Consider the following 15,545-nt stretch of genomic DNA (forward strand, 5'->3'; position numbering starts at 1 on the left):
CTGGATATTTACACACACACACACACACACAGAAAACACTAATGTGAAAAGGTATATGCATCCATATATTTATTGCAGCATTATTTATAATAGACAATATATGGAAGTAACCCAAGTTATAACAATGGATGAATGGATCAAGAAGACGGGGTATATTTATATCTATATCCTCTATATTATCTATAATGGAACACTAACATTTAAAATTCTGGTAGAAACAGATGATTTTGCAAATGGAATTCAGGAATGCCAAGTGTTCAGAAAGACCCCAAAGAAAATAAATATGGGTAAGAGAAAAATTCAGGAAGAGACAGTTAACTAAATCAACTGCTTGAATGAGTATAGATGTGCCTATGTGTGAAAACCAGCAGTGATAAAGCAGGGAAAATAGAATATGAAAATAAGTCACTCTGTGGCCTAGTGTAAAAGGGTGGGTGCTATTTTCTAAGACAGGGAAAATCTGAGCATTCCTATACCAGCCCTCCCAAAAAAAAAGGAGTAAATAGACATGGAGAATGTGAAAATATGGAACAAAAGAGACATGAGCTATGCCTATTGGAAATATAGGAAGATATTGATTTTGAGTAGGTGAAATAATAGACAAATAGATCAATAATAGACAAATAGATCTGCAGAATAGAGAGCCCAGAAATAAACTCACATAAATATGGTTGACTGATCTTTGGCAAAGGGCAGAGCAAATGTAATGAAGCAAAGATAGTAGTTTGAGTAAATAGTTCTGAAACAATGGGATATCTCCATGGAAGAAGAAGGAGGAGAGGAGGAGGAGGAGGGGAAGAGGGAGAGGGAGTAGAAGAAGAGGGTGAGGAGGAGGAAGTGGAGAAAAGGGAAGAAAGAAAACTCTAGACATAGACTTAATACTCTTCATAAAATTAACTTAGAATGGATCATAGACCTAAAGGAAATGCAAAAATATAAAAATCCTAGAAGTTAACATAGAAGAAAATCTAGGTGACCTCAGTTTTCGTTATGACTTTTTAGATACAAACCAGGGGCAAGATCCTGTGGGCAGCTCACTCCCAGTAGGGGAATGGGAGAGGAAGAACACTGAAAACACATGCTAAAGAAGGAATTGGTAAGCTGGACTTCATTAAAATTAAAAACTTCTGCTCTGTGAGACAATATCAAGAGAATAAGACAAGCCACAGACTGAAACTACTTGCAAAAATATATGATAAAAGATTGTTAGCCAAAATATACAAAGAACTCTTAAAAGTCAACAGTAAGAAAACAAACCACCGGAAAAAATGTGCAGAAGACATTAGCAGACACCACACTGAAGAAGATATACAGATGGCAAATAAGCACATCAAAAGATGTTCCACATCATATGTCATCAGGAAAATGCAAGTTAAGACAACAATGAGACATCACTATACACCTATTAGAATGGCTAATATCCAGAATGCTGACAACACCAGATGACAGTGACGAAGGGAGTGGAGTAACAGGAACTCTCATTCATTGCTGTCAGTAATGCAAAATAGGACAACCATTTTAGAAGTGATTTGAATTTAAAATATTATCATTAATCCAGCAATCACATTCCTTGATATTTACTCAAGGAGTTGAACATTCTTTTTATCTTCATTTTAGTGCGAATTTAGGGATTTGCTGGACCAATAGATTGGGATGTAAGTGACACTTTGAGTTTTGGGACAGTAGGTCCTAAGATGATTTTCAGCTTTTGCTTCCATATTTAAACCTGTTTTTGAAGGCTGTCTCTTGGAATGCAGTCACCATGACAGGAGAAACCAAAGCTGAAAAATAGGTCTACAAGTTAAGTGTCGATACTGAACACTGAATAACCTTCAGAAGACCTTACCCCCAGCTGACATCTGACTGAATAAAAGAGCCAAGTGAGAATCTACTCAGTTGAGACCAGTCAACCAGAGAACTGTAAGAGATAAAATATAAAATTTTTCACCCACTAAATTTGGAGTGTTTTTATATAGAAACAAATGGGACACATGGAAATATGTTTTATATTCATTAATCTCCTTTTAAAATTCATATTTCTCTCAGATATATGTATAAATAAAACACATAGTAGTATTAGAAATACTTTTATCTGTCACCAATAGAAACCACAGGTAATTTTATATCACATACAGTTGGAATAGATTTTTATTAAATGCTTTCCACAGATAGCACTACTACTTTTGAGATTGTAATATTACTAGGCATGCAATAATTATTGTTATCAGTGTGTTAATAAAAATACATGAAATTACACATTCATTTTTAAAATTTGCTAAGTCTTTATACTTGATTTCCTTTTAATTCTATAAATTTAATTGAAGGCATTTAAAAACATTATTCTAAAAGAAGGTTCTTAGGCTTCAAAAGTCCTCAAAGGAGTTCATGACACAAACATTGTTAAAATATCTGCTTTACAAGTCTCTTTTTTCTTTTTTCTTCTTAATTTAATTTTTTATTTTTTTTAATTTACATCCAAATTAGTTACCTTATAGTAAAACAATGATTTCAGGAGTAGATTCCTTAGTGCCCCTTACCCATTTATCCCATCTACCTTCCCATAATCCCTCCTGTGACTCTCAGATCTCCATATTTATGAGTCCATTCTGTTTTGTCCCCCTCCCTGTTTTTATATCATTTTTGTTTCCCTTCCCTTATGTTCATCTGTTTTGTCTCCTGAAGTCCTCATGAGGAAAGTCATATTATTTTTGTCTTTCTTAGACTAATTTCACTTAGCATAATGCCCTCCAGTTCCATCCATGTAGTTGCAAATGGCAAGATTTCATTCTTTTTGATTGCCGAGTAATACTCCATTGTATATATATACCACGTCGTCTTTATCCATTCATCCATCGATGGACATTTGGGCTCTTTCCATACTTTGGCTATTGTTGATAGTGCTGCTAGAAACATGGGGGTGTATGTGTCCCTTCAAAACAGCATACCTGTATCCCATGGATAAATGCCTAGTAGTGCAATTCCTGGTCATAGGGTAGTTCTATTTTTAGTTTTTTGAGGAACCTCCTCCATACTGTTTTCCAGAGTGGCTGCACCAGCTTGCATTCCCACCAACAATGCAAAAGAGATCCTCTTTCTCCACATCCTTGACAACATCTGTTGTTGCCTGAATTGTTAATGTTAGCCATTCTGACAGGTGTAAGGTGGTATCTCATTATGGTTTTGATTTGTATTTCCCTGATGATGAGTGATGAGCATTTATTTTTTTCATGTGTTGGTTGGCCATCTGGATGTCTTCTTTGGAAAAGTGTCTATTCGTGTCTTTTGCCCATTTCTTCACGGATTATTTGTTTTTTTGGGTGTTGAGTCTGATAAGTTCTTGGTAGATTTTTGATACTAACCCTTTATCTGATATGTCATTTGCAAATACCTTCTCCCATTCTTTTGGATGCCTTTTAATTTTGTTGAGTGTTTCTTTTGCTGTGCAGAAGCTTTTCATTTTGATGAGGTCCCAGTAGTTCATTTTTGCTTTTGTTTCCCTTGCCTCCAGAGACGTGTTGAGTAAGAAGTTGCTGTGGCCAAGATCAAAGAGGTTTTTGCCTGCTTTCTCCTCAAGAATTTTGATGGCTTCCTGTCTTACGTTGAGGTCTTTCATCCATTTTGAGTTTATTTTTGTGTCTGGTGTAAGAAAGTGGTCCAAGTTCATTCTTCTGCATGTCGCTGTCCAGTTTTCCCAGCACCACTTGCTGAAGAGACTGTCTTTATTCCATTGGATATTCTTTCCTGCTATGTCAAAGATTACAAGTATCTTTTTTTCAAAAATTTTAGCATTTTTATTGCAATTGTCCACTCATTTAGACTTAATAATATGGTTTAAAATATGGGAGGAAAATATACTTAGGTACACTGCTAAATTGAAAATGTAGAGTCTGTGTGTACTTGTTTCTGTGTACAATGCATCTTTATTAGCACATCTATTATAGAAGCTATTAAATTTACCCTTGTGTGTACATCAGGTATATCAAGTGGTACCTCTCTTTTATTTCAACAGGAGCATGATTAACCACTATTCTGAACTAATGCCCTAAACAGAGATTTTTAAACAAAGTTTTTGCTGAGAGAACATAAGAAAACAAAAGGAAAATTAGTTTTTGCACCACCAGAGAGGTCATCTTCTAGTTAAATGAGTAATAGAAGGGGTGCCTGGGTGGCTCAGTTGGTTAAGCATCCGATATCAGCTCAGGTCATGATCTCATGGTTTATGGGTTCAAGCCCCGCACTGGGCTCTGTGCTGACAGCTCAGAGCCTGGAACCTGCTTCAGATTCTTTGTCTCCCTCTCTCTCTGCCCGGCTCCTGCTTGTGCTCTATCTCTCTCAAAAAAATAAAGAAACATTAAAAAATTTTTTAAAAATGAGTAATAGAATACCTATTTCTAAGGTAACATTCTTCCTTACAATAAATATTTTTATAGTTTTATGAACTTTAAAATAATCTACAAGTGAGAATAGACTATTAGGTCACCATGACACCCGCTCCAGAACTCAGTAAATAAGACAAGTGTATTTATTGCTAATAAATAGTTGCAATTCCATGTGGCATTCCAGGGGAGCCAGCTCCATAGGAGAGAGAATGCCATGCTGGCTTCCACTGTGTCTGCAACAGGAAAGAGTGCTGGACATGCCCATACCAGAATTAAATGCAGGTACCCAGGGTGAAACATGTCGTATCACCTCACTCTAACAGAAGTATAATCATGCAAATGTCCCATGTGTCCAGAAGGGGGAGAACTGGAACTCTGGCTGAGCAGTGTTAGTTTCGACCATTAAACATATTTATAGACATTTAAAGTTAACACAGTTCTTGGGCTTACAGGGCTATAGACAACTATTTAATAACGGGGTTCTGAAGTAAAAGAACTTAACAAAAATATTCTTATACCTTTATACTGATTACCAGAAAGATAAAAACGATCTGTAATTTACGGTACCCGATAGAACACTATAAATTTAATTCCTGCGAGAAATTCACCCAAGCGTGTTTAGTCATCTAACAAGGCAATGCCTTTTAGCTCACAGGATTGTCAAGATTTTGTGTTCTTCTTCTTTCTTATGCCACAGAGAGACAACTTACCACATAGCATTTGAATAAGCAGTATTTTTAGGTCCAATGCATATGTGCAGAGCTCTTGATTTATATGAGAATTGTGACTTTTCATAAAGGTTGAATGGCCAGACTTATATGTTAATTGTAATATTTCTTGCCGAAAAGGGAGCCTTAATTTTTTCTGATTGGATTATCTACCTATTATTCTCAGCACACCACCCCCTCCCAAACACACACACACAGAACAAAGCATAGCCAAAGACAAAGGAATAGTCAGAAGCATGTAGGGGAGAGAAAAAAAATAAGTAAATAAACAATAACAAAAAGTAATATTATCAGCAAAGTGTGCATAAAAGATGGGATTTCTAAATTACAAATCCATTTTAAATAGCAATGTAAAAATGAAGAAAAATGTCAAGCTTACCAGGTTTTCACCACTTGTTCGTAGTGGGAAAAGAGCAACTTTCACATGTGGTTATTATTTTCATAAATATATGTATCCAGAGACATAACGAAATCAGGGAGAAATGTGTTATTCCTAAGAGGTCTAGGTTTGTGGAAGAAGGTCAAGGATTCATTATTTTGGGGACCAGAGTCACAGTGAATGACCTCATTATTATTGGTTTATCTTAGTGTGAAAATGTTTATTTTTTTTCTTTCCGACTGTGAAAGTGCCTAGCATAATGAAGCAGAGCAAAGTGTCAGCTTCTGCTTCTAAAACAAGGGTTGTGAATGTATATCCTAGAAGAATTTCTGGGCATAGAATAAGTAGCTTTTTCTCACAGTGATTAAGAGAGCGAGATCTTTAAAACCAGACTACCCGAGTTGATATCCTATCATAACCTTGCTATGTCGGCAGTAGGTTGCCTCAGCCTTTTAGATAATCTATGTGTGCCTCGATTTCCTCACCAGTAACGTAGGGATAATGATAGTGCTGAACTCATTAATGTTAGTACTGAACTCATTAAAATTTCTGAGAATTAAATACAAGGCAGTATTCACATAGAATAAACACAAGGCAATATTCCCCAAATACAAGGCAATATTCCCCAAATACAAGGCAATATTCATATAGAATAAATGTTTCCTATTTACTTTTGACCGTTATTTTCATCATAATCGCCCTCCTCATCATAAGCCTCTCCTCTGATGGCCTTAGAATCTTCTGCCTCGGATAGCCCTTCCATTCACATGGACGGTCTATCCATCGTCCTATCATTCCACATAGCTGGACACACACTGAACTTGTTCTGTATCTATATCATTGCATGTAGGTCATTTAAAAGTTGGCTATTTAGAGTACAGGATTTTCAAACATTTGGTGAGACTTCAGTGTCTTTTGGAGGTTGGTATATCATATTTCATTGGGGTCAAAAGGTGGCGCTTTCTCCTATTGCTTTGTATATATTTTTGGTTGAAAAAACTGTATATTGTAACTTGATGCCTTGCATGTAGAACATCCAGTAATGTCCATGTATTGATGCATAAAAAAGCGTATGTACACATACTTATGTAGTTGCTGGAATGAAGCCTTGATACATAATACGCTTATTAAGTGTTCATCATCAGCAAGATATTTTTACGCACTGTAAGTGTATAATTTGATTTACTTGATCTTTGCAATTACTCTGTGAGGTAGGTGTCATAAGGAATCATATTTCATAGGTACCTATTTTATATACACCCTGTGCCTAAGGATAGTAACTTAGCCACTATTACATAGTAATGTGTTTTTCCAGGGTAACTGACTTCATGATCTGTGCCCTTAACTAGTATGCTATTGCACATACAGCTTTATAAATTTTGCCCCGTACAATGGGATCTCATCTTGTTCTCTGTTGTCTCTGCAGTGCTACATCTACTATACTGTGCTGCTCAATAATTTTTCATGATTAACCTATTAGATTAAATTCCTTTATCATTTTTATTAGGCGGCCCAAATGTTACTTACTTCTTGTCTTGCTTTCCTTGTGTAAGAGAGGACTGTCTTAACATCTTTCAGTGTGTTTGTGGATTTGTAATATTTTTTGCCACAATTTGGGCACATGTGATTTGATTTTGTTAAGTGTGTTTTGGTAGAGTGTGTTAAAATTATTACAGTTTTTATTTACGGTTGGCTTGTCTCTCCATCATCATTACATGTATAGATTCTTTCCCCTTATGCTATGTTGTCTGATACTAGTATTTACTCAGTTGCTGCTGTTCTCCTTGGCATTTCCCATCAGATGGGCACTGCTTGTCCTGGAGAACAGGGTCTCATTTGGGAGTTGTCTTGCCTCAGGAGAGAGTCCGCGTATGAAAACCCCATCCTGCTTTTGAGGACGGTCCTCTGCATCCTGTCTCAGCCTCTGCTGCCCTAAGCTCTCACCATGTCAGGAGCGGAGCTGAAGCCGGCTGGGATCATGGTTTCTCCCATGAGCTCTGGCTGCTTCATTCTACTCTGCCTGCTTTCAGCTCTGCTGGAATCTCACACTGTCTGGCCATTTGAGAATTCTCCTGGTTTGGGGCTCGTCATTTAAGCTAGACTTAACTTTTGTGCACTTCTGTGTTTGTCACAGGGTCGTGCTAATGAAGCAGGTGCTCACTGATACTTCTTGAAACCTGGCACTTAGCATGGACTTGAAAAGGGACCTGCTTTTCCATCTCTGGACAACTATTTGTTATTACCTAAGTGTAAAACAAAAGATTTAAGTTCTTTGTTACTAGTCCGTGTTCCTTTTACCTAAGTGTAAAACAAAAGATTTAAGTTCTTTGTTACTAGTCCGTGTTCCTTTTTGAGACCAAATGGATATTGGAGATCATTCTGTTATTTAATGTCATGATATTTGTACAAAGGATATGCTGAATTCATAGTATTTTAGCAAGTAGCACTATTTCTATTAAAATCAGACATGAAATACCATTTTTTACACTTTTAACTATGGAAAAGTGAGACTCTGCTAAGGAACGTCATCACAAAGTATGGGAAGAGCTCCTTATCTTAAAATAAGTGTCTATACATTCTGTCACATAAATAAATGAGCTTACGTATAAATAGTGATTGACATTCATCTATGTAGGCATATAATACAGCGTCTGTATATTAATATGACATTTATTTTGATATGTTTATTTTAAAAATATTTCATATCTAAAATTTCATATTTTCACTGATATGTACAGATACCAAATATTCTTCTTAAACTGAGTAAATCAGCGGTATTTTATATATTAATATACTGAAGAGGAGTATGTCTTTTAATCTGGTTCTTTTTTTACTTTTTTAAAAATTTAAATCCAAGTTAGTTAACATACAGTGTAATAATGATTTCAGGAATAGAATTTAATGATTCATCACTTACATATAAGACCCAGTGCTCATCCCAAGAAGTGCTCTCCTTAATGCCCATCGCCCATTAGCCCAACACCCCACCAGCAACCTTCTGTATTTAAGAGTCTCTTCTGGTTTGTCTCCCTCTCTGTTTTTATCTTATTTTTGCTGCCCTTCCCCTATGTTCATCTGTTTGGTTTCTTAAATTCCACATATGAGTGAAAGCATATGATATTTGTCTTTCTCTGACTGGCTTATTTTGCTTAGCATAATACACTCTAGTTCCATACAGATTTCTGTACATTGATTTTACATCCCACAACTTTGCTGAATTCATGTATCAGGTCTAGTTTTTTTTTTTTTTTTTGGTAGTGGAGGTTTTCGGGTTTTCCACGTAGACTGTCATGTCATCTGCAAGGAGTGAGAGTTTGATTTCCTCCTTGCCAATTTGGATGTCTTTTATTTCTTTTTGTTGATGATGATGGCTGAGGCTAGGACTTCCAACGCTATGTTGAATAATAGTGGTTAGAATGTACATCCCTGTGATGCTCCTACCTCAGGGGGAAAGCTCTCAGTTTTTTCCTACTGAGAATGATATTAGCTGTGGGGCTATGTTCCTTCTATCCCTACTTTCTTATGGGTTTTTTATGATGCTACATTTTGTGAAAATCTTTTTCTTCATCTATTGAGAGGATCATGTGGTGCTTACTGTTTCTTTTATTATGGTGACATAAGACAATGATTGATTTGCAGATATTGAACCAGACCTGCATCTCAGGAATAAATGCCACTTGATTGTGGTGAATAATTCTTTCAATATATTGTTGAATCCAGTTTGCTTGTATCTTGTTGAGAATTTTTTCATCCACGTTCATCAGGGAGATTGATCTGTAGTTCTCTTTTTTAGTGAGGACTTTGTCTGGTTTTGGAATCAAGGTAATGCTGACCTTGTAGAGTGAGCTTAGAAGTTTTACTTCAATTTCTTTTTTTTTTTTTCTATTTTTTATGTTTGATAGAATTCCCCTGGGAAGCCATCTGGCCCTGGAATCATTTGTGGGAGATTTTTTTGATTAATGATTCAATTTCTTTACTGGTTATGCCTCTGTTCATATTTTCTACTTCTTCCTGTTTCAGTTTTGGTAGTTTATATGTTTCCAGGAATTTGTCCATTTCTTCCAGATTGTCCAATTTGTTGGCACATAATTGCTCATAATATTCTCTTATTATTGTTTGTATTTTTGTGATGTTTGTTGTGATCTCTTTCATTTGTGATTTTATTTAAGCCATTTCCTTTTTCTTTTTGATAAATCTGGCTAAGGGTTATCAATTTTGTTAATTCCCTCAAAGAACAAACTCCTGGTTTCATTGATTTGTTCCACTGTTTTTTTTCTTTATTTCGATATCATTGATTTCTGTTCTAATCTTTGTCTTGAGAAGGTTATAGAATGAACACCAAAAATTCAGTCAGTTGGTTTAAATAGTATGTGTGAACATTTGCCAGTTTTTTCCTCCTTGAGTTAGTGAAGACAATGACTAACAAACAATTAGACAAGAAAAATAATAAAAGTCTATTAAAAATACTGAATAAGTGACATTGTGGTCTAGAGTAATAGGCAGTAGAGAAAGTAGGAAATAAGCCATGACTAAGTGACCTATCTGAAATTATAAGAAAAAAAATTCCATCACATTCCATCACAGAGGTCAATTTTTATTTATTTTTATTTTGTATGTGAAATTTTTTGGCAAATTGGTTTCCATACAACATCCAGTGTTCATCCAACAGGTGCCCTCCTCAATGCCCATCACCCATTTTCCCCTCCCTCCCACCCCCCCATCAACCCTTAGTTTATTCTAAGTTCTTAAGAGTCACAGAGGTCAATAGAATGTAGGATATTTTAGATAAAAAGGAAAATGGGAAAATTGGAAATATATAAAAACTTAATAAAGCATTCTGTACTAACATAGACTTCAAATAGAACCTTGTGTTAAGTATTACCATTAAACTATCAAAGAATTGGGGTTTTAAGTATTTATAAACATTAATAACTTTAGCATGTTTATAAGCATTAAAATCTTAAGAGTATAAATAGTTTTTCTATGTTATCTTTCTTACCTTCATCATAATTTATTAAAATATTTTTTAAACTTTATATCTAAAAACAAATACAAACTAAAAACTATAGTAATGAGGATAGTCTAGTAGACATTATTTTTTTTTATGCTTTTCAACATTTTATTCAGTATGCTAACAGAAAACAGAGTTTTCCTTTCTGGAAGTGAAGAAAGAGTAGTGATACCTGAGGAGACTACCCAAACACGTGGCACTTCCTTCTGTTCTGTAGGTTTAGAAACTCCATTGAGATTGCTCAATAAAAAATCATCTCATTTAGGGGCGCCTAGGTGGTTCAGTTGGATAAGTGTCTGACTCTTGATTTTTGCTCAGGTTATGATCTCACTTTGTGTGTTCAAGTCCCGCATCATGCTCTGCACTGACAGCAAGGAGCCTGCTTGGGATTCTTTCCCCCTCTCCCTACCCTTCCCCCACACTCACTCACTCTCTCTCTCTCTCTCTCTCTCTCGACATAAATAAACATTAAAAAATAATAATCTTATTTGTCAGGTAGTTGGCAAATGACCCAAATCAGGACAACCAGAACTCTTATGTAGGAGTAGCTATTCATTTTTGATTCAGATACTTTTTCTTTCCTATGGAATCTTCAGATGAAAGAAAGATTGCAATAAATAAAAATTATATAGGAAATAGGAATGCATTCCTATTTCTTGTCATTAAAAAAAAAAAAAAGGTCTGAATGGAAATCTTGAAGAATTGTGTTGCAAGCAATATACCCTAAAATATGGGCTTTTCTGTATCACTGTGGAATTGACACAGTGAGGCTTCCCCATTTTCCCCTGGGAGGACATTGATCATTGTAATGTGGTACAAATAAACAAACAACAACAACAACAAAAAACTGTTGGCTAAATAATAGTTTTTAGGTTCATGAGACACAGAACAGGTGGAGACTGAGGTAGGTAGACTTAATATGAAAATATTGGAGTAATGGAGCTATTTGGCTAATTTTCTCAGCTTTTAGTAAATTTATACACAAACAAAATAAATTTTATCACATTGGTCCTATGAAATTACAGAGAAAAGGAAATACAACCCAGTTAATGGTTGATCTTTCAGCGTGAGGCCAGAAAAACAAATGAGGAAATTTTAAATTTTGTATGCCTTTCAGGGTTTGAGAACCCCAACTTGGGGCCCAAACTAAATTCAGAATAAGGCAGAGTGGGGGGGAAACACCACTGGAAATAAATTTAGCAAAGGAGCACAGTAAGAAATTTGATTCCCCAGTGTTCTCCCTGCATCTCTCATGACTCATGTTACCTTGCTTATAAATACTAATATCCACTTACAAAAAGCCATCTTCTCAGTTACATCTATGGGCACGTGGCAAATCACCATAGCCTCGGTGCATTATTTCCTTAGCAGAATTAAGAATTAAGGCAAGCCCTTGGTGTACAAGAGAGACACAAGCCCCAGGGCAGATATAACTTTGAGACCATGTATGCACTCAGTGAAAACTGAATAAAAACCTTCTAAAGGTTGAAGGAGATTGTTTTTTGTAACTTTTAATTTAGTTTTTGTTTTGGTTTGTTTTGCAGAGTAATGCCACGCCCAGTAAAGAAAGCTACATGACATTGTTGTCCTTTACAGCAGTCTCCTGGTCATTAAACCCACATACTCACAGGAACTATCTTATTCAAGTGGTTAGTCTTTGAAAGAGCAATCCTCTGCATCCCCCTGTCAGATATGGCCTTTAAAAGCATAAGCATTGGGGGGGGGGTCCCAGAATTCTAAACCATCCATGGAATTACTCCAATATCATTTTCTACTGATGTTACTGAAGACCTTCCCAGAAGACTACCTAGCACCATCCTGCTTTCTTACAGGCTACAGTGGGTATGTTTTGATGTTCATTGAAAGGATAACTTTTGAGTACTCTTTCTACCTTTTGGCCAAAGCCATACTTTTATCTTTCTTCCCTTGGTTGGCTTCTTAGACACACTTCAGTCGCTGTCCTTTTCCTTTGTGTCCCTGGGATAAGATCCCAACAGTTCTCACAACTCATGCCATAAGCTTCTTTTTCTTTCTTTTTTTTTCTTTTGTTAAATTTATTTTTTTAATATGAAATTCATTGTCAAATTGGTTTCCATACAACACCCAGTGCTCATCCCAGCAGGTGCCCTCCTTAATACCCATCACCCATCCTCTCCTCCCTCCCACCCCCCATCTTTTTAATATTTGTTTGTTTTTGAGGGAGAGATACAAAAGGGAGAGAGAGAGAGAAGGGGAGGGGCAGAGACAGAGGAAGACAGAATTGGAAGCAGACTCCAGGCTCCGAGCTGTCATCACAGAGTCTAACACCTGGATCAAACTCATGAACCATGAGATCATGACCTGAGCCGAAGTCAGAGGCTCAACCGACCGAGCCACCCAGGTGCCTCCTTAAGCTTCTTTTTCCAATCACTTTCCTGTTGTCATTGAGTACTAAATGGTATTCTACCTATTAGGTATCCACAATGTGTGTTTGCACCACAGAATGTGTGGGGCTGTATCCCTCAGACTGTTACATTTATGCAGGTAGGACATAATGATGGTTCTTCCTTGCTTGCTGCCTTGCACATAGGACACTGTTGTTCAGTGATTAGAATCTGGCTTCCCTAATGACATCTGATGGATTTGGTGACATGTCTCTGAAGTGCCTGGAAGCTGTTATCCTGTAAGTGAACATTGACCAATGGAAGATAGGAGCCAGGGATAAATTCCCTCTCCTTTCTGCCATGGTTGAACCGTTCAGAGAATGCTATCTCTGCAAACAATTCATAAATCTGAGAGACAAACTCAGTAATATATATACATTATACATAAATATTTTTCTATTTCCTCCCCACCCTCATTCTTTGTTTCCCTTTCTCTGTCTTGGGATTTCATTTTATAATAAAGTATTAGCATCTAGGTTTTCTCCTGAAGCTATATGCTCTAGAAAATGTGGCATAAAATCTACAGTAAACAAAATCTGATGAAGCCAGCTTAGCAGACAACAGGTCTAACTTCACTGTTTGAGCTGAGAGTTTGTGGCTTTTTGGGGGGCATAGGCTATTTGCAGAGAATCCATGTAGCTTTCCCTTTTTTTTTTAAGCAAATGAGACTGTTCCTGTTGCTGTTATGTTCTCTTTCTGCCATTATATAGGAGGAATAACAAGAGAAGAGAAGCATGATATTTTAGCCATAGGTTGCAAGTCTATGGCACACCATAAGTAGACCTGTCCACAAAGAGTGATTTATCCAGTAATCCTGGCCTGGCCTTGGACTCAATAGCCTTGAAGCCTTGAAGCTAGGGGATAGTTGGTCATAGTCAGCAGTATGACCTGTGGGCCAAAGTTGTTTCTACCTTTTCATGTACTAAACTCATATAGGGAATACATACGTGAATCAAGATCCAGCTGTAGTGCAGACATTGTTCTTTGATATGACGATGGATATCAGTGTAAACTGAGAATAATCTTCTATCACGTTTTCTCTCTCTCCCTCTCCCTCTCCCTCTCCCTCTCCCTCTCTCTCCCCTTTAATACCTGTTTACATCACAATGCAGCATCCAGTTTTTAAGTTCTTTAGAGGCACTTCTTGGGTTGAAGTAGGTCCATCACATCCTGTTCATTGCCTGCTTTCCAATCCAAATATTACTCATATGTATTAACTAGGGTCTTGCTCAGTCTCTTTATATGAAAATTACAAGCACTATTTGTTCTTAAGATAAATGGAGTTTAAAGATAATCTTTTGTTCAATCTCAAGCCACCTATTGTATTTCTAGCTTAAGTTTCTTGAAGCCTCTGGCAAGTGAGTGCTTATGATGACTTATGCCATTGCAATTTTTATATGTATGTAAAATTGATATACTTTTATATAATTATGCCAGCGGTAATTTAATAAGGATCTAGGACTAGGGACTGAATTACAGGATCCATTTATAACTGTGTGTACTGTTACCAGAATCCGTTATCCAAGTGGTCATATAAATTCTGGTAGAAACCACTAGAATCTGTACACCTGCACATAAAGAGGAATTCGCTTTTATAAGCATTATTTTTTCAATATAGAAAGGTCAAAAATGAATTACTCTTTGTCAAAAGAAATGGAGCCATGAGTAAAAAAATAAGTAAAACCACATAGAAATTTTTTCTGTCATGCGATATATGAGAATTTTATTTTAAAAATTACTTAAAATAACAAAAACCATCTCATTAAAATTGGAAAAAGAGAAAAAATGAAATTGAGATCTTACTTCTTACCTTGCCCTATTTATAAAACTCAGTAAACTATGATTTAAATTTCCAGTAGCCTCTAATTTATTTTAACTAGACATGAATATGTTTCCATGTGTTTTTGAAAGGCACTGGGTGATACATTTTTTTTTTTACTTGGAGATGAATAGAAATGCTTAATTTAAATCATAGGATACACTTTTTAACATGTAATAGATCTCACTTTTACTGTTTTGGGATGCACTTAAATATTTTCAGCCTTGTTAAATCTTAAAAATATTAGATGAAACAAAATAAGAAAACTTTAATGTGTAAATACATATTTATTTGGATGTAATTTCCAAATAAAATATTTAAAATGATCTTAAATGAGGGATATAAATGAATGGGGAAAAACATCAATGAGAAAGTCTGTGTATTGTGTGTGTTTTTGTATGTACCATAGATATTATAGGAGTTTTCTACATATGTAGATGATGTAAATCTTTGTGATTGAAGGTTTCTTCCAAGTTCTGATATTGGACCTGTGTTCTGTTGGATGGATTATATTATAAAATTTTGGAAAGTAAAATTTTAAATTAGAAATAATTGATTTTAAAAGTCACTATATTTTTTTAGTACAGAGAGTAAATGAGGGGCAAGGAATGATTTTCATCTTCCATGTACCGTAATGAATGTAATTGTCAGAATTTTCTCATTTAACTTTGACCTCCCTCATCCAATCTGAGGGTATTTCATTACAACATTAAAACATGGAATGAAATGGGCCACTCTCAAGTCTATTTATTTTATAGGTTAAACATCTATGTAAGTATATCATAACTGTATATATTACATATTGA

The 15,545-nt window shown here is 35.8% G+C and overlaps 1 long non-coding RNA gene across 1 annotated transcript in view; it reads right to left on the reverse strand.

The window, feature by feature from the left end:
- LOC122241552 overlaps positions 1–13,971 on the reverse strand; it is a 36,953-nt gene extending 22,982 nt beyond the window's left edge. Inside the window, exon 1 of the long non-coding RNA XR_006221787.1 lies at positions 13,868–13,971. This is a non-coding gene — a long non-coding RNA (uncharacterized LOC122241552). The remainder of the gene's footprint in view (positions 1–13,867) is intronic.
- Positions 13,972–15,545: the final 1,574 nt, after the last annotated feature.

This window comes from Panthera tigris, chromosome C1 (genome assembly GCF_018350195.1).
Source record: "Panthera tigris isolate Pti1 chromosome C1, P.tigris_Pti1_mat1.1, whole genome shotgun sequence".
Classification (NCBI taxonomy): Eukaryota; Metazoa; Chordata; class Mammalia; order Carnivora; family Felidae; genus Panthera; species Panthera tigris.